We start from the raw sequence: 20,066 nt of genomic DNA on the forward strand, positions 1-20,066 counted from the left end.
ATGTTAACCAAGGAAGTGAAAGACCTGTATATCAAAAACTTTGTGTCTTTGAAGAAAGAAATCAAAGAAGATACCAGAAAATGGAAAGATCTCCCATGCTCTTGGATTGGTAGGATCAACATAATAAAAATGGCAATCTTGCCAAAAGCAGTCTATAGATTCAATGCAATCCCTATCAAAATTCCATCACAATTCTTCAAGGACCTGGAAAGATCATTAATCAACTTTATATGGAAAAACAAAAGGCCCAGGATAGCCAAAACATCCCTATACAATAAAGGAACTTCAGGAGGCATCACCATACCTGATTTCAAGCTCTATTATAGAGCTATAGTCCTGAAAACAGCTTGGTATTGGCACAAAAATAGGCAGGTAGACCAATGGAACCGAATCGAAAGCCCTAATTTTAACCCACACACCTATGAACACCTGATTTTTGACAAAGAAGCTAAAACTGTACAGTGGAAAAAGAAAGCATCTTCAACAAATGGTGCTGGCATAACTGGGTAATGGTATGCAGAAGACTGCAGATAGATCCATGTTTATCGCCTTGTACAAAACTTAAGTCCAAATGGATCAAAGATCTCAACATACATCCAGCCACACTGAAACTTTTAGAAGAGAAAGTGGGAGATACTCTTCAACGAGTTGGTACAGGAGACCACTTCCTAAACATAACACCAGTGGCACAGGCACTGAGATCAACAATTAACAAATGGGACCTTCTGAAACTAAAAAGCTTTTGTAAGGCAAAGGACACAATCAAAAAGACAAAAAGGCAGGCCACAGAATGGGAAAAGATATTCACTAACCCTACATCTGACAGAGGGCTAATCTCCAAAATTTACAAAGAACTCAAGAAACAAGTCTCCAAAACACCAAAGGATCCACTTGAAAGGTGGGGTACAGAGCTAAATAGAGAATTCTCAGTAGAGGAGGCTAAAATGGCCAAGAGACACTTAAGAAAGTGCTCAACATCCTTAGCCATCAGGGAAATGCAAATCAAAACAACTCTGAGATACCATCTTACTCCTGTCAGAATGGCTAGAATCAAAAACACCGAAGACAATTTATGCTGGAGAGGATGTGGAGAGAGAGGATCACTCCTCCATTGCTGGTGGGAATGCCGACTCATACAGCCTCTTTGGAAATCAGTATGGAGATTCCTCAGGAAAATGGGAATTAATCTACCACTAGACCCAGCAATTCCACTCTTAGGCATTTATCCAAATGAGGCAGGTTCATACAACAAGGGCATCTGCTCCACTATGTTCATAGCAGCATTGTTTGTAATAGCCAGAACCTGGAAGCAACCTAGATGCCCCTCAACTGAAGAGTGGATAGAGAAAATGTGGTACATTTACACAATGGAGTATTACTCAGCAGAAAAAAACAATGGAATCTTGAAATTCGCAGGGAAATGGATAGCACTGGAAGAAACCATCCTGAGTGAGGTAACCCAGTCGCAAAAAGACAAACATGGTATGTACTCACTCATATATGGATTTTAAATATGGATCAGGATAGTGCCAGTCTGCACTTCCACAGATAGAGAGTCTGGGAAACAGGAAAGAACCTAAAAGATATGCATATATGCATAGTACCCAAGAGAAGAGGATGGAGACAAGATCCTCTGAATGGATGGGGAACAGGGCGAGGGGGGTAGTGGGACCTGGGAAGAGTAGAGGGGGTAAAGAGGAAGGGAGTTGGTCATGGGGGAACAGGAAGTTGAGGGGGTGGGGGTAAAATAGGGGGAAGAGGGAATCATAGGATCGAAGACAGATCAGGCACCAGAGTGACCTCGAGTGATCTAAAGGTATAACATCAATTGGCAAGCTAAGCAATAGTGGAAGGACCACCTCGAATGCCCATTCCTGATAATGAACTTGATGTCTATAACTATCCGGGAGCCTTCATCCTGGGACTGATGGAAGCAGAGGCAAACACACAACTAAGCACTGAACTGAACCCAAGGAACCCAGTGACAGAGAGAGAGGAGTGATGAGCAAATTGGCAAGGAATGGGCTGGCAAAACCAGCAGAGACGGCTGATCTGAACAGGGGAGTGCTCTTGGACCCCAGACCGACAGTGGGGAGGCCAGAATGGGACTGATCTGGACCCCCCAAATGTGAGTGTCAGTGAGAAGGCCTGGGCAACCTATGGGGCTCTGAGCTGTGGATCAGTGTCTATCCCTGGTATACAATCTGTCTTCATGTGCCTATGGCACAAAGAGAGATGCTCTCTCAGCCTGGACTCTTAGGGGAGTGCCTTGACCCTACCAAGAGTGAAATGATAGACTCTAGACATCCCCTATGTGGAGGGATTTGGCAATAGGGTGGGAGGGAGGGTGGAAGGGGAGTGCGGGAGGAGGGGAGGGAGAGGGAACTGGGATTGACATGTGAAACAAGCTATTTAAAATTAAAATAAAAAATGATTAAAAAAAAAAAAACATATAACACAGCATGCTTATGAGGATGTGTAGTAAGAGGAACACTCATCCACTGCTTGTGGGAGTGCAAATTTGTACAGCCATTATAGACATCAGTGTGGAGGTTCCTCCAAAAGCCGAAAATCAATCTACCACAAGATCCAGCTATACCACTGTTGGATATATACCCAAAGGACTCTATAATCATACTAAGAGACATTTGTTGAACCATGCTTTTTTGCTGCTCTATTCAGATTGGAAACATCTAATGGATTAATAATGAAAACATGGTACATTTGCACAATGGAATATTATTCAGTGGTTAAGAAAAATGAAATTTGCTCGTAAATGGATGGAACTAGAAAATAATCATCTTGAGTGAGGTAGCACAGACCCCAAAGAGAAGTGCTGTTTTCTCTTACATGTGGATGTAGCTTTTTAAAAAATGATTTCCATGACTTCTTTCTTTCTTTTTCCTTCCTTCCTTCCTTCTTTCCTTGTTCACTGGTGTTTTGCCTACATGTCTATGTGAGGATATCAAATACCCCGGAGCTGGAGCTATAGACAGTTGTGAGCTGCCATGTGAATGCTGGGAAATGAACTGGGTCCTCTGGAAGAGCAGTCAGTGCTCTTAACCTCTGAGTCCTGCTTTTACGCTTTTGATATGTGTGTTTCAATCCAAACAGTAACAGAGGTTAGGCACCTAGTTAGGGACCAGGGGGAGAAGAGGATCTCTCAAGGAAGGGAAGATAGAATATGTGTTATGGAGTGGTAATGAGGGAAATAGGATTAAACAGGGAGGATTAAATTGGGAGACAAGGGTAAATGAGGAAATATAGGAAGGGATAATTAGCACTAATGTCTTTTGAACAACCATATGGAAACCTACTACAGTAGAAGCTTCCTAAAATAATACCTATATGAAGAGAATTTAAATAGAGATATAATATAATGGGAGAGACAAAGACCTAATTAGACATCTTACAGCACCAAGTAAAATGTTCCAGTGCTAGAAATGGTTACATCTTGTTGAGTCATTGGCCAAAGAGGTCCCATGGGCACCCTTCAAACATCACAGGCTATTGCTAAGGCTATTGGTTACTCTCCATAACCTGATGGAGTATTTCTGAAAGCAACACCTACTTATGAATATGGAGACGTGAAGCTGGTGTCTAACTAGAAACTTCACCCTTACTGACGAGCATTCATGGTACTAGAAGATACTTGCCATGCTACTGGAGGAGAAAACAATAAAATCAATATCATCCAGCTACAAACCCTGTGACCTACAGCAGCCGACAAAACACACTGGTGTACTATATAGTGGAACTATGGCAGTAACCAACCACTTTTTAAAATTTTGGATTTAAGGCCTACACCATGAGATGAAAGCCATACCTGACCCTGCTAAAATGGTCAAGAACCTGAGACTAGGTAGGTCATGGGCGTAGAGGAAAATCTAATTCTATTATTCTATTAGAGGAGCATAACAATAAAATGAATTCTAATGACATGCTGCTATACTCACAGATCATCCCTCACTGCAGAAGCTTTTGCTTGCAGCAGATGGGAGTGAACCCAGAGATCCACAAATGGACAATGTTCAGAGAGTGAGAGACTTTGCAGCACTTAGTCCTAAATGTGACCCATCAAACCCCAACCCACGGAGCACAGGGATCCATGTAGAAGAGGAAGAAGAAAGATTGTAAGAGTCAGAAGTGATGGATGACATACCAGTACTGAAAGGGGGGAGTGGAAACAGGGTCCTACCCTTAACCAAGACACTATTTGTAGTTAATACCCATTGGAAAAGTGGAAATCAGTTTGCTACAATGGAGTGCCACTGGGTATATCAACCACACCCCAGGGTAGACCCCATGCCCTGTAGTAATTGATCAACACAAAATGAAGTCCATGAATTGTTTTGTGAACTCTTTGTTTCATTTTGGCATTTTTTGTCTTATTGGTTTTTTGTTTGTATTTTTATTATCAGGTTTTTGTGCGGTGTTGTAGATAGAAGGGGAGAGTGAATAAAGTTGAATGAATAAGCAAGTAGGGGAGATCTGGGAGGAGTTGGGGTAGTGGAAAATATTAAATATATGGGGAAAATTTAGTGAGAAGTAAATATATTAAAACCACTCATAAAACATCATTTTCCCGGGCTGGAGAGATGGCTCAGAGGTTAAGAGCACCGACTGCTCTTCCAGAGGTCCTGAGTTCAATTCCCAGCAACCACATGGTGGCTCACAACCATCCATAATGAGATCTGGTGCCCTTTTCTGGTGTGCAGACATACATGGAGGCAGGATGTTGTATTCATAATAAATAAATAAATCTTTTTAAAAAACATCATTTTCCCTAGTGGTAGGAGCTATCTGTCCACAAACAGCTCATATTAAGTTTTGCCTTTAAGATACCTGCATTCTACAAAGCTTGTTCTGCCATCCACTAAGGTCAGAACTGGAATGTCTCTGCTATTCACCGGTAACAACAAAATAACTGTAACATATGTTTTTTATGTAAAATGTTATGCATACCAGCATTTAATGCTTTAAAAGTGAATATTTGGCATGTTTTACAGAACTTTGATATATGACCTGCCAGCATTATGCAACTTTCATAAAAAGAAATCAGTAAGTTTCCCAATTGTGGCTGTGTACATTCAGTATTCAAAAGCTTTGTAATAGTTCTTTCCACTCTTAGCAAATTGCATGGGTAAATAGAAAGCCAGCCTGAGAGAGTAGATAAGTTAACCGTGGAAAGGGACAGTACTCAAAGCAGTCAATATTCTAGTTGAAGTTCTTTGTGAAAAGTTTTAAGAGCAAAAAAAAAAAGAAAAGAAAAGAAACAAATTAACAGCTGGTTATTTTTATACAGCATATATTTTACAAGTTTGTACTAATACATTCTCATATTACAAAGGCAATTAAGAGGAAGAATCTTTCTTTTCCTATTTGAATCATCCAAACATAAACAAAACTATACATTAAAAAAAACCTTTCATTTGGATAACATCAACAAAAAAAAAAGACAAGTAAAACAAAAATTTTTCCCTTTAATACAGGTAGACATTGAAGTGGACCTAATTTGCTTTTCTTTTTAAAAGTTTCCGAAAACAAAAAGCAGCTTAAAATCTGACTAAGATGAGTAAAAGCATTGCTTACTAAACTACCTGTCTCTAGCACGTTCTCTCTTTCTTTCCTAATGCTTTAATGCCGGTTCTTCTCTGTCTCTTCCATCTCTTCCTCTTTTCAGTGGTCCTCGTCAGTGATCATCATCATCGAATCTTGTTCTCCTTCCCTGAAACTGTCCTCTTCCTTTGGGTGCCCCATCATAGGGAGGTATGCTCCCTTTCCTTTTCCTTTAAATCTGCAGCCTCCTCCTTTTGACTTCCATTTGTGCAGTGATTCTTGCTGATGCACCATGATTTTTCCTCGTTGTATTTTTTTTTCTGCATGTCCTTCTAGCACTTTCCAAGTCACCTTGCTCTTAGTTTCTTAATTGTCAGTTACCATTATTTGCACCTCTGGCTTTCTCAAGTGCTCCCTTAGCTTTTTATTTCAAGGGAATTATTCCCTCTTCCGCTCCTCTGACAAAGTCTGTTCATTGTATTTCACCGTGATTTGAACAAAAGGATGTGTAACTCTTCTCTACACATCCGGTCATCCAAGTCGCCTGAAAACTCCAGTGAGCATCCCAGCTTTCCTTCTAGGGGTCTTGTTTGGGTACTTCCTGACTTTTTCTTCCTTCATGTCCTTGTCTAGCTTTTAATTTAGCCTTCACTTCGCTCTGCTTTCTTTCTTCCTTTTTCTTTGCAAAGCAATCTTCCTTAAAGACTATTAGCAGACTTATGTCTCTGTACTTCTGGCCAGGGGTCTCCACAAACTTCTTTGCAGACTGAATACCAGCAAACGCAGCAAATATTGACCCCTTAAATGTTTTTGTGCAGTGTTGTCTCATCTGAATGCTCAGTATTTGAGCGTTGTCATCTAGCCATCCTTCTATGTCATCAAGAGTTGCATCTGTTGGGAAGCCTTTAATATAAACAGATCTGTTTTGTTTTTCACATCATTCTTGTACTCATCCATCACTTCAGGAAGGGGTCTGCTTGGAGATCTGATTTTACTTTTATCTGCACTCACCTCCAGGAGTTTTGCCTTAGATTTACTCAGTGCTTGAACAATCACGTTCAAGTCTGTTGTCGGCCGGTTTAGCCTGTTGAATTTTATCACTATGTCCAAAGGTACCCGGCCTTCATCCAGTTTTATCTGTTCCTTTAAAAACGTGTCTCATGGCAAATTGAAGTCTCCAAAGTAATTCAATTTGATGACAGATTTTGGCTTCCAGAGCAGCCTTTTTTTTTCATGATCTCCATTTTCAACCATCGTGGCTATCTGTAAAATTTCTCACACTTGAAGATTCTGATCCCACAGTCACCACAGCTTCAACAACGACGACGGAAGCGCCTCTACTTCCGAGCACCTGTAACGTCTTTTGACCTGAGATGAGAATGAGCAAAAGGCACCGAGAATGTGAGAAAGATTAGCTTTCACTTTGCAGTGCTAATCTGCTGACAGGGACAACTGTGGATGTCAAAGGATCTCTTTTCTCCTTGGCTGCTGGAAAACACATGTTCCCTGCTGCTCTAGTGGCATATTTGTACATTTCCCAATCATCAGTAACCCGTGTCCTGAGACAGCCCTTGAAATCCTCAGGGTGGAGAATTGTGCTATAAATAGAACCACCCATTTTATAGGTGCTGATGATGAAGTCTTTTTGTAAAACTCTGCTGCTAACTTGACTCCAATTCAGAAGACATCACCCTGCCACGTGTGGCTCATTCTGTGGTGCCTGGACTCCCTCTGCCCTCTTCCCAAACTGGGGGACAGGTTGAGTTTTCTTTCCTCTGTTTGCTGATTGCATGAGTGCATGAGAAGGTCTTGGCTTGGTTTTGCTTCCATCTTAGACAACATAAAAGAGATGTCCATTGCTAGCCATCCCAGTAAGATTCCGTTTTAACATAAGCAGGGTCTGCACTGATGAGAACAAAGATTCACCATACAGGCCTCCTTCACAAAGACCCTTTGCCACATTGGGAGGGAGCCAAAGGCGTACTGCCTGCCACGAATTGTGGAACTGTCCCAAAAACAGCTGCCCGGGGCCTGGTGGGCAGCAGTGAGCTTTTTCTCAACTATAGGCAGCAGCAAATGGTCTGGGTTGAATGTTAGTCTGGGAGTCTTCCCAGCCACATTCTCTAAACGCTAAAAACTGGAGGTACATGCTGTGTAGCTGGAAATACTCCTGGAAATTGCATGACCATATTCCCTGTGGACCTGTGTTTCCAAGGCAGCAGACATGTATCTTACCTGATACAGAGACAGACAGACAGACAGAGACAAGACAGAGATAGACAGAGACATGGAGAGAAAGAGATTGAGAGATTTACTATTGTGGTTTCCAGGCTGTAGTACAGGTTGTCCAACAATTACTAACTCAAAACTGAATGACCAAGAATCCGGTAGCTGTTTGGTCCGTGAGACTGGATGTCTCAGCAGTCCACATACGGTGCTAGAATCCTCTAGTCCTGGAGGATTCCCAGGGAGCTGCTGGTCTTGAGTCTATGCTGGAGCCCAAAATTAGTAGGCTGTAGTACCAGGATAGATGTACTTCCAGGTGAGAGTGAGAACAAGTAGGCAAAAAGCAAAAGCAGCTTCCTTCTTCCACATCTGATAGGGGCTTCCAGGAACGTGTGGCCTGGATTTTGGGTTGATCCTCCCAACTCACATAATACAATCAAGAAAATCTCTCTCAGGTGTGTCCACTGCTCTGCTGTTAGTTGATTCCAAATGCAGTCACATTGACAACCAAGATTAGCCACCATAAGCAGGAGCCATTCCTGTGACAGTCACCCATGTGACCGCCACACTCCCTCTGATCTGTTGAGCCATCAACGTAGGCAGGATGGAGGAGACGCAGTTTGACAGGCTGGAGTCGGCTGCTCAAATCTTAGTGGTGTTTAGTGGTGTCACCTAGGAAATCAAGGTGGTGACTGACAGTGAGAGAGGCGTGGCACTCACAGAGGAGTAAGCAAGGGGCTAAGTCTGGAGTCTGAGGCTGGAGCTGGATTCCATGAGGGAAGCCAAGTGACCAGCAGAAGAACTGGCTGTCCCTACGTGTAACCGGAGCCATGAGGCAATCGGCACTAAGACATGGTATGTGTGGAGTTCTACCAAAGTTGGAGGCAAACGGTGCCAGGAAGATTTCAGAAGGGTGGCAGAGGCCACAGGCTCGGGCAAGTTGGGCAGCAGGACAACCATGTCAGTGACCCGCCAATCAGTCTTCTAGACCTTCCTCTCCCTAGTCCAGTTCACACTGGTGGGGGACTAACCTCCCTAAAACACAGGCCATTTAATGCCACTGTTTGTACGCTTTCTATAGCAGGTCTCTGTATTGCTCTGTGGGTCAGTGTCATGACTCTAGAACCTCCAGGGCAGAGCACATATAACCTTCTCTTTTGTTCCTGGGATTGGGGGTGGGAGACGTTGTCACAGTACATTACAGGTCCTAAGCAGCCAGTAAAGTCTTCCTGAGTTATACCAGAGCAAAGAGGTCTTGAGTAGAGTTGAAGCCAGGTGCCTGAAAACACAGAACCTCTATAAGACAGTGTCTGAAAGCCAGTTGGCCAGGGGGCAAGGAAAGTTGAAGTGAATGGAGAACTTTACCCTCCAGACATACATGAGACAGAATCAGGTCATTTTCTTGGCTCAGGGAATATGGCAGAGAGTTTCCAGTGTCACAGCTTTTCTAAGATTATTTTCCATCCCTTTAAAAAAATGTTCCAATCTCAGCGTCCCCTCAGAAGGAACTTGGTAAGGAAAAAGCCTTCCCCCCCCTCCTCTTTGTCAACGACCTGTTCTACTGTCCCACAGTTCCTGCCATCTAGACGTGACATCAACAGCTTTGCCGAGCAGCTGGGGTAGTTGTTTTAATTCAGGTAAATGGCTCTGCTACTGCCTGTTCCTGTGAAGCTGAGCCAGAGGTGGTTTTTTTTCTCCTTAATATTCTATGCAGCTTCTTTGCCCCATACAGAAGAGAGTTGCTTGAGGCCCCATCCCCAGGAGATGCACGGGTTCTTACGTGAAGCCTTTGTACAAAATCTCCTCGGCATTAAAGGAGACGTGATTCATTCTCTTAACTGTCGGGGACTGTGTTGAGAGCCTACCATGTGCCACATCCCCTTAGTTCTGAGGTCCTGGGTAGCTGCTACATCTCTAAGTGGCCTTAGTTTCTAGCAAGAATATTCTTATGGAATGAATTGTAGTTCCCATTGCTACCACTTATACCTAGTTTCAGTGACGTCCTGTGTCTCACCCTCCACATTCACAGATTCCAGAGATTCAGCTGACTACAGACCAGAAGCATTCCCACAAAAATCTCTGTGTGTGCTGAGCTTGTATGGACCTTTTCTGGTTGTTTCTGGTCCCTGAGCACTGATAACATCTTAGTGCTTTTTACATAGCTTTCTCCAAAACTAGAAAAGAAAACGAAGAGTGGACATTCACTTATCTGGCAACTGGAAGGCCTTCGGACCAAGGGTGTTACAAAACGGGAGTTTTACAGGTACAATGGATGGGAATATAGCTCAACGGTCCACACCTATAGAGCTAGAGCTACAATGAAGCCTTGTTACCTGTTCTGAAAGCAGATAATAGCAAACACACACACACACACAGACACACAGACACACACACACACACACACACACACACACACACACACACACACACCATCATTAACCTGAAAACAGAAGAGGAGCCCCGGCATCGGCCACAGCAAGAGGTCAGAGGTTGCTATGGTACCCGGTCCCTGGGCCCCTCCTCCTCTAGCCCTGCTCTCTCAACCACTCCTTCCTCATCCACAGCTGCCACATCGGACAGCCAAGCTTCTGAGTAGCACCCTGCTTGGGGATCAGGCCTAAACTTGCCTGTCCTTGCAGTGAGAGCAGCTTACCCCTCCAGTGACCCTCAGTGTGTCACAGACAAGCCCTCTCCAGACTTGTGTTCACCATTCTACATCCAGGCCTGGTTTTTTTCAGAGATTGTTCAGTGGTGCCAAAGACCATGCCCTGAGGCTCAGTCCCAGGGTGAGCGACTATTCTGCTTGCTTCAGGAGCTTTTATTACATTCCGAGTCCATCACTTCCTGTGCGGTGTTTACTCACACGAGTGAGCCACTTCTGGAGCCGTGCACTAGCGAGGTTGACATCCAAGCAAACAGAAAGTCTACAGCAGTCAGAACCCTGACTTCCAGGTGACAGTGGCATCCCTACACTTACCCCATAGCAACAAGGCGAAGTCCCAGCAGCCAGATGTCAGGAGTTGAGTCCCCGCTCTACTGATTTGAATGAAGTCCATTACTCAGCGTCTCTAGGTGTCAGTTTTTCCACCTGTAAAATAGGTTGAAATGGCTATCCTGTCAGCTGGTCGTGAGGATTGTAAGAGTTAACCCATGCAAAACATTTAATGCCTGACTTGTACTTGGAGAGTACTTGGTAATGCCAAATATTTTGATTTTGTATTAAATATTAGTATATTCTCTGCCTCAAGACCTGACTCCCATATTCATTCTCCAGTAGATTGTCTCAGATTTCTAAATTTGGACCCACCTCATGCTTTCATGGGATTTTTTTTTCTGTTGTTATTTTTGTCTTTTGAAATTTATAAAACAAGAGTAAGTTTTAAATTGTGCAGCCATATTTATGTAAAATATGTTCTCATTCTAGTTATGTGAAGTTAAAAAAACAGTAAAAGCAAGTGATACCTGGTGTGTATGAAGATGGCCTTATCTTGCTCCTAACCCAAGTTACACAAAATGAGAAATAAAACATGAACTACCCGGACTTAGGAAAGCAGGGGACTAACCCCAATTCCACTGACAACTGAGGGCTGCCATTTCAAGAAAAGACATTAGACATGGAGTTACATTATTTTTCCCTCTTGTCAACCCTACATTGAGAGAGGATTTCCTTGTCAGTCCTGGTTCCAGCTTCGTAACTATAATCATTTCATATTTTAAATTTGCATTTCTCCTTTGGCTCCTGAGCCTTCTAAATCCAAATATATCATTTGCCTACTCAGCTTCCCTTCTCAAACACCGCTCTCTGCCCTGGTTCCAGTCTATCCTGCTAGGCCAGCATTTTCCCCGCAAAGACTCTCCAGATCGGCTTTCTTGCTTTATGGATATTCTATTGAACTTCAGCCTGTGACACTGCTCCCAGAAGTTGGTTCTGTTACACGTTTTGGTCAAAGGAATTCAGGTTTATCTAAGGCACACTTTGATGTACATCAGCCAGCCATACATTAACAGTGAGCACACACAACCTCTGTGTTCTAAGGCACACTTTGATGTACGCCAGCCATACATTAACAGTGAGTACTCGCAACTGCTCTGTTCTAAGGCACACTTTGATGTACATCAGCCAGCCATACATTAACAGTGAGCACTCATAACTGCTCTGTTCTCGATCTCCGTACACAACTCCAAGAGACACTGAGCAGTTGGCTATACACAAGGCTTTGTATTAGGTGATTTTGGCCAAGCTTGGTAAACATGTTATGTGTACGTTGGATGTTACATAGTTTAGGGATATTCAATATATAAAATTATGCATTTTTGTATTCAAAATAATTTCAGCTTACATGTTTATCAGGGTGTGCATTTAGATTTTCATTTCTCCCAGCCCCATCGTGTTTTTGCAAGGATATGAGGAACATTTGTGAACTTTTAAAAATTTGTTCATTTTTTGCCTTCTAGAAAGTCTAAGACCCTTAATTACAGTGACTTCAAAAATCTATGTGAAGCTGAGCGTTGGTGGGCATGCCTTTAATCCCAGCACTTGGGAGGCAGAGGCAGGTGGATCTCTGTGAGTTCGAGACCAGCCTGGTCTACTGAGCGAGTTCCAGGACAGGCTCCAAAACAATACAGAGAAACCCTGTCTCTAAAACAAAAACAAAATCTATGTGAAACACCAGAGCTGACAAGTGTCTAACACAGCTGATGCTTTTTGTCTTAGGCCCACCCAGGAATCCGTATGAATTGTTTGCCACATCAAAAAGCTTTGGCTATTTTTGTGACTGGATGTCACTAAAATCTTAAATCACTAACCAAGCTCATGGCTACCTTGTTCCATTCTTGTGGGAAACTTGTCTCAGTAGTTCACCTAAGATAGATCAGTTCCTTTAGTTCTGAGCTACTGTGTGGCTGCTAAATCCAGAAGGCACCTCGGCCTCCTCCAAGGGTAACCTGAGGAATGAATGGTAGTTCACATCGATGCTAAATCTAGAAGTCACCTCAGCTTCCTCCAGGGGTAATCTAAGGTAATGAATGGTAGTTCACACTGCCTAGCACCTACGCCAAGTTTCAATGAAGTCCTCCACATCCACAGATTCCTGGTCCAGAGATTCAGCCAACTACAGACCAAAAATATTCAGACAAAGACCTGTTTGTGTGCTGAACTTGTGCAGCCCTTTGACAATATATTATTAATATTTGAATAGCATTTACATTGTATTGGGTATTATATATAATCTAGAGATGGTTTAAAGCATATGAGAGGATATGCACATGTGTCACACAACTACTATGCCACCTTATATGAAGGACTTGAGCATCTATCGGGGGTCCTGGAATCAGCCTCCTGCAGATACTGCCCACCTTACTGAATGGTCAAAGCCGTACTATGAATGTGGGTGCTATTATCATCGTCATTCCCCTGAGGAGGATCCCAAGGCTTGGAGAAGCTGAGCAAGGCACCATAAAGCTATGTTGGGAAATGCAACTTATTGTTTTTGTCTCTCCTTTTCTTCAGTTCTTAATTTTTATTTACATGTATGTCTGTGTAGGAGTGTCTGCACATGCCAGGAGAGGGTACCGGATGTCCTGCTTCGAGGCAATTGTGAGCTGATGTTCAGGAGAGAAATGACCCGGGGGCCTCTGGAAGAACAACAAGTACCCATCATTGCAGAACCATCCCTGGAGCCCTAAGTGTGTTTGGACAACTACATTTCTTGCAAAGCGAATGAGAAACACTATAGTCATTTTAACAATAAATACACAAAATAGAAGTGTTTACTTATAAAATTCACCTCAGGAAAGCAGATGACCTTCAGTTGCTCTCAGAGCCTAAAGGTTGAAGGTGGCTATGGCTGAGGTGCTCGTGAGGAGCGTGGTCTTGGATGGGAGGCTTGGGCTCGGCCCACAACACAAGAATACCAAGTGGCTTCCTGGGGCCTGATGAGGTCCAGGAACATTTTGGGTTTGTTTGGGCCATACAGTCAGATTAGCTGTCGGTACTTAATAATGGGGAGATTTCACATTTCTCAAAAATGCAGACTTGAGCTTCTCCTGAAGACATGAGAGCTATACTCCAGCAACATTGGCAGACACTGAATGGAACCTCTGTCCCGCCTACCGTGTTCATTCATTTCCTAAGGCCAGTAATGGAAGGTAAGGCATGCATGTTAGACCATTGTAGAGGCTAGGTGGAAGAGTTAGTCGGGGCAGGGGTGGGGTAAGACGGGACAGGAGAAGCAGTGAAGTGAGAGGGAAGGCAGTTGATGTTCTCTCGTTGGGAGGGAAGGCAGTGTATCCTTGATGTTCTCTCGTTGGGAGGGAAGACAGTGCATCCTTGATGTTCTCTCGTTGGGAGGTCCACTGTAGTCACAGCTGAGTTAGGAAACAGATTCAGGAGAGAATGCTCAGCTTGGATTAGACTCTTGAGTGAGTGTGTAGTTCCGGCATCTGTGTGGTTCCTAAGGACTGCTGAGCATAAGTTTCCAGGTTCAGAGGCTGAGGCCTAAACCAAACATCAAAGGCAGAAGTCACCAAAACCGCAAGAGCGTGGTGGCCAACAACAGCATCCTCTCTGGGAAGATCAGGTGAGGATGAGAGACCACAGGTGAGCCATCAGAGAGACCTGGAGTGCAAAGGAATCTAATTTCACACAGGAAAAGCGAATTAAGCCAGTCTCCAAAAAAGCAAATATCATGCTTTTCTCTCATATGTAATTCCTTAAGTTTTACAATCATGTGTATATATATATGGTTTGAAAGCAGAAGCCATAGTTCTCTGGAGTAGGCATGCCCAACCTTTTGACATTTTACAAAGATGTGGGCACCCACAAAGTTCATGCTTAAGAACAGCACAATCGAGTTCCAGTCATGACTATCGTGTATGGCCCATAGGCCTCAGGTTAGACGCATCTGGCAGAGCAATGGTTCTCAACCTGTGGGTCGTGACCCTTGGGGGCTGAATGACCTTTTCACGGGGGTCACCTAAGACAACCAGAAGACAGATATTTACATTATGATTCATAACAGTAGCAAAATTGCAGTCATGAAGTAGAAATGAAAGTAATTTTATTATTGGGGTCACCACAACATGAGGAACTGTATTAAAGGGTCACAGCGTTAGGAAGGTTGAGAACCACTGTGGTAAGGAACAAAGAAGACTAACAGGAAGGGGCAGAGTCTGAAAGGGAGGGTGGGGCATGGAAAGGAATATGTGCAATGGGCAACATATATTTGAATTATAATGTCCTGGTGTTAAATAAATAAATACGATCTGCTTTTGCAGTGCCCTGCAATTAAAAAGAAAGGAGGAAAGGGTATAGGAAAATGGAGACCAAACGGTGTCTGTGGGTTTTAGTGATTAGGTGGTCCCCGGTGGCTGAGACACGAATGATTTCAGAATGTTTAGGGAAAGCCACAATTTGGCAGAGCGAAGAGTGGATACAACCATCTCATTGTGAAATTCAGTTTCCGTCTTGCACAAGACAATAACCATTATCCACACACATGTGCACACTGAGACTGCATTGGGTTAGCCAATGTGCACACAAGGAAAGTCAAAGCTGGGTCTCCAGGCCCTTCAGGCATCCAGCCAACCTCCCTGCCTCTTCCTAAGTCTGTTAAATGAGCACCATTGTTGAAAGCCCAGCGTGTTCTCCAGACAGTCCTTAACCCTTGACAGCCTCATCCTTAATATTCACCGCAGGCTTCCATTGTTTTCAGACCAGCAGGGAAGGATTGAATAGTAGCTCCGAAGACACCTGCATTCTCAGCCACACATTCATCTGTTGCGCTCTGGGAAGGACTTCAAGGTGGTGAGAACACAGGCTAGAGTGAGGGAGTAGGAGCCAGACAGATCCCAGACAGACAGACAGACAGACAGACAGACAGACAGACAGACAGAAAGACAGACAGACAAAGGGACCACAGATAAGCTTCCTCCCCATCCTCCTGACCTGAAACAAAGATCTGAGAGACATTTTTTTCCTGCCAGCAGGTTCCCTACCCCTGGCTGACAAGTTCAGGCTGATCAGCTGTGTTCAAGGCTGCCCTTGACCATGATTACCTGAAGCTGTGGGCCTATCAGCTCCCCTTTCTCTGTTTGAGAAAGGGCACCAAGAACACTTGAAACCCCCAACCTTTGGGCAGGGCGGGGTGAGAGGGAGGTAGAGGGGGAGAGGGGTAGTGGATTCCTGTTTCTTAATCCCTGCTCTACAGAGAGTCTCTCTGTTTCCTTGTTATGCGTGGGCACTTCTTCATCTTTAATAATGTCTGTTCCCACTGCTGTGTATGTGTCTAAGGCTGTATTTCCTGCCTTTAACTCTTTACTTGGCCGATAATACAGACCCAGCAGAGACTGCACAATGGCAGGCTGGAGAGATGGCTCAGGGGTTAGGAGCACTGGCTGCTCTTCCAGAGGTCCTGAGTTCAGTTCCCAGCAACCACATGGTGGCTCACAGTCATGCGTAGTGAGATCTGGTGCCCTCTTCTGGTATGCAAGCAAAACACTGTATCTAAAAAAAATAAAGAAACAAAAAAACAACAACTGCGAAATGACAAGAAGAGTGTAGAAGGTCTTGGATTCTGAGCTACTGTCCAGAAAACCGGCAGACCTATACTGGAGTGTACCGGAAGCAAGACACGGAGTGTAAGGGTTTCTCAGCTGTGTGACGTAAGGTGGGACTGAGGCCATTGATTCAGCCATTACCATATCTGGAGCCGGTGACTCGGTGCTCCGTGGCTGGAAACTCTGGCCTACTGAAAACGGCGGGGGACTCTCGTCCTGCATTCTCCTTCCCAAATCTTTTCATATAACGAATGCTTCAGTTCTTGGTAAATCGTTTCATACCATGAGTTTATCTCAGTGAAGCTGATATGAACTTTATGGTCACCACAAAGCAAAGAGGTTCTTAAACCTTGTCTGTCTAGAAAAATAAATATATTTCATGCCAGGGTCTGGGTGCTTGTCTCCTCCAAGACTCATGTTGAAACTTAATCTGTCAAATTCTGTCTCTGGTGTGTGAAGGTCACTTCTGTGGGAGGTAATCAGAATCAGATGAAGCGATGTAGTGCCCTTGGTAGCACTAGTGGCTTTGTTAGAGGAGGAAGAGGTCCAAGCTGGTACACTAAGTCTGTCTCACCATGTGATGGCTACATTAAAAAGGCCTCTATCAATGCTCACCAGATGCCAAAGCTATGCTCTGGGATTTCTCTCCTCTAGAACCATAAGCCAAAACCTCTTTTTAAAAATAAATTCCTAGTGTGTGGTATTCAGTTATTATAACAGAAAATAGACTAAGGTATTGTATATTTCAATTTTCACAATAAGACCATGCATATCAATTAGGCTCCTATTAACAGAGACCTAATGACAAGTGGCTGAAGGGGAGGAGTGTTTATTGTTTTCCAGAAGCACTCCTGTTAGGTCTCATACAGAAGTCTGCTGGAGCCGGGCGTTGGTGGCGCACGCCTTTAATCCCAGCCCTCGGGAGGCAGAGGCAGGCGGATCTCTGTGAGTTCGAAGCCAGCCTGGTCTACAAAGTGAGTTCCAGGACAGCCTCCAAAGCTACAGAGAAACCCTGTCTCGAAAAACCAAAAAAAAAAAAAAAAAAAAAGAAGTCTGCTGGAGGGGATAGAGACCCTTCTGCTCCATCAACATTGAGCCAGCATCACCTTCACACTCCTGGAAGCAGTAAAGAATGAATGGAAAGGGCAAGACAGCCTCCTCATCCTAGATGAGTCATCTCACGAAGTAGCCTTTTCAGAACCCCTATGCACTTCTGCCATGGTTCACCAGCCAGTTTGGAAGGATGTGCCTATCTATACATAGCTGCAAGGGAAGCAGAGAAATGTAGCCACACCATTCCACCTATGGCTAGGAAACTCTACTAAAAAACAGTAGGAAGTCTGTTAGTCAACTTGAATTCCCAATAACTCCTTGTTGCCCAGACCAAATGCCTGACAAGAAACAATTTCAGGGAAAAGATATTTATTTTGGCTCATAGCTTTATTGGAGACACATGGCAACTAGGGCTCCTTCTGTGGTGGAAGACCTGTGATATCTCAGCAGATCAGGGCAGAGAGCTCTGGCTGGCACCAAGCTGGCCTATAACCATCTAGCACTACATATATGGCTCTAGGTTAACCAGCTAAGCCCATGTGTCCAAAAGATTCTATAACCTTCCAAAAAAGCATCACCGGTTGGAGACCATGTATTTAAACACAAAAATCTGCCTTTCAAGTCATAACACTGAGTTTCTTGTGTTGACCACAGCTTTGGGGGATCTTTGGACAATGATCTCATATCTATGGTAGATGAAGAATGAGGGTTAGTTATTGCCCCCCAAGAATACAGTAGGCTTTATAAATAGGTGAATTCTTGTGCTGTACATATAACCTGAAAAAATATAATAAATGTGATTCTTTAATCCATTAACTAATTAATTTATCAAGTGTAACCCAATAGCAGGTGTTTTCACCTCTTTCTACTGTGAAGCATCTTCTGCTTTAGGTCCCATTGATAATAGTACACTAATTTCCTCAACCTTCAATCCATTGCCTCAAAGCCATGATTTATGGTGAAATATGCCCTTGTCTATTAGAGGAACCAATGTGTTTGCTTTTTTACTGAATACATCAATGCTATGTATTTTAAAACTGCAGTTTCCCACTCCTTAATTCTTTTGGTATAGTAAAAATAGATTTTAAATGTTTTTAGATGTATTCATTTAATTGTTAAGTGTATTAGCATTTTACCTGCATGTATATGTATCACATATATGTCTGGTGCTCATGGAGGTAGTCCACAGATAGATTTTATTTCACATTTGTGGTTTTCTTTATTAGAAAAAAGATATTTTTTCACTGTTGAGCAAAGTGACAATATTATAAGTCATAAAAAATATTTAATATTTGACTTTTTGCACTATCTAGGCTCCAGGTGTCACTCTCAGAGAAAATCTATTTCAATTATACTTTGACAATGCACAAAGTTGAGGTGAGTCTATCATAACCAGGGCTCAGGTGAGCCTATCATCATAAGCCAGGTCTCAGGTGAGTCTATCATAACCCAGGGCTCAGGTGAGCCTATCATCATAAGCCAGGGCTGCAGTAGAACGAATCAGAAACACTAGGGAAACTCACCGGGGTTCTTCACAAAGTCCTTGGCCTTCCTGGAGGCTTCTCCATCCACAAATCAGAGACAATTATGGTTTACTCTTCTATTCTATTCTTTTTCCCCACTTCTCACTCCCCCCTTCCCTTCTTTCCTTTATAGGGTCTTGTCTCAATTTTGTCTCAAGCCAGTATTCAAGCAGCCAGCCTGCCTCAGTCTCCTACAGGCACCCACCCCAGTGCCTCCCTGGTACTTTATTTAGCAGAGTCATTGTCAATGTCCATGTTCCAGATGCAACTGATACAGAGTATACAAGGTAGGAATCCTACACAAGCGTATAGCACTGTGGTTTGCCCGGCTGTGTGCACACTAACTGCTTCTGTTGAAATTACGATATCCATGGCGAGTGTTAGGAGGTTAGGCTTTTGAGGAGTGATTTGATAATGAGGACAGAGCCCCAGGAGAATAAGACTTTAAAGAAGGAATCCCAGCCCACTGCCTTGCCCTTCTGTCCCATGAAGCTACAATGAAAAGGCAGCCTTCTATGGGAAGGTGGCTCCTTAGCAGACACCAAATCTTCTGGATGCCTTGGCTTCAGCTTTCCCAGCCTCCATAAAGGTGATGAACAAGTGCTTGTTTAAACCACACAGGCTGTAGTATTTTTGTTACAGCAGTCTGAGCTAAAGTCGGCTGTTAGGGGAAAGCCAAACGTATTTCCTTAGCAAGAGGATGTTGCCATGGCAAAGTTTAAACAGCTGAACACAGAACCTCATTCTTCAGTGGGATAAAGACATCAGTTGGAAGCCAACTGTTTCCCACCTTGGCGTGGTCCCTTTGATTTTGTGCTGAGCTCATCCACAGTCTACTCTGCCTTTCATCTCCCTGAGAGCACCTAGTATAGACTAAAGGCCCAAGGCACAAACACATCCCAAACACAGTCTCTCCCTGTCCTTTCTTTGCCAGGGATGGAAGCCTGTTCCACATCCAGAAACTTCCATCATTGTCAAACTATCCTATACTCTGCATAAAATCCAAGTCACTTGCCTGGTGCTCTGTGATGCAGGCGCCATCCCCCTTCTCAAGCAGGCTCAGCTCCCTGTCTTGTGACCCCCCACAGGTTTTCTCAGCTTCTTCAATCCACCTGGTCCTTTCACACAGGGCCTCTATACAAGCTTTAT

General features: G+C 43.6%; 1 pseudogene; it reads right to left on the reverse strand.

Moving 5' to 3' along the window:
* Positions 1 to 5,486: 5,486 nt before the first annotated feature.
* Positions 5,487 to 7,598, reverse strand: LOC101825659 (annotated as a pseudogene).
* Positions 7,599 to 20,066: the final 12,468 nt, after the last annotated feature.

Source organism: Mesocricetus auratus, unplaced genomic scaffold (genome assembly GCF_017639785.1).
Source record: "Mesocricetus auratus isolate SY011 unplaced genomic scaffold, BCM_Maur_2.0 Super-Scaffold_100027, whole genome shotgun sequence".
NCBI classification, from domain to species: Eukaryota; Metazoa; Chordata; class Mammalia; order Rodentia; family Cricetidae; genus Mesocricetus; species Mesocricetus auratus.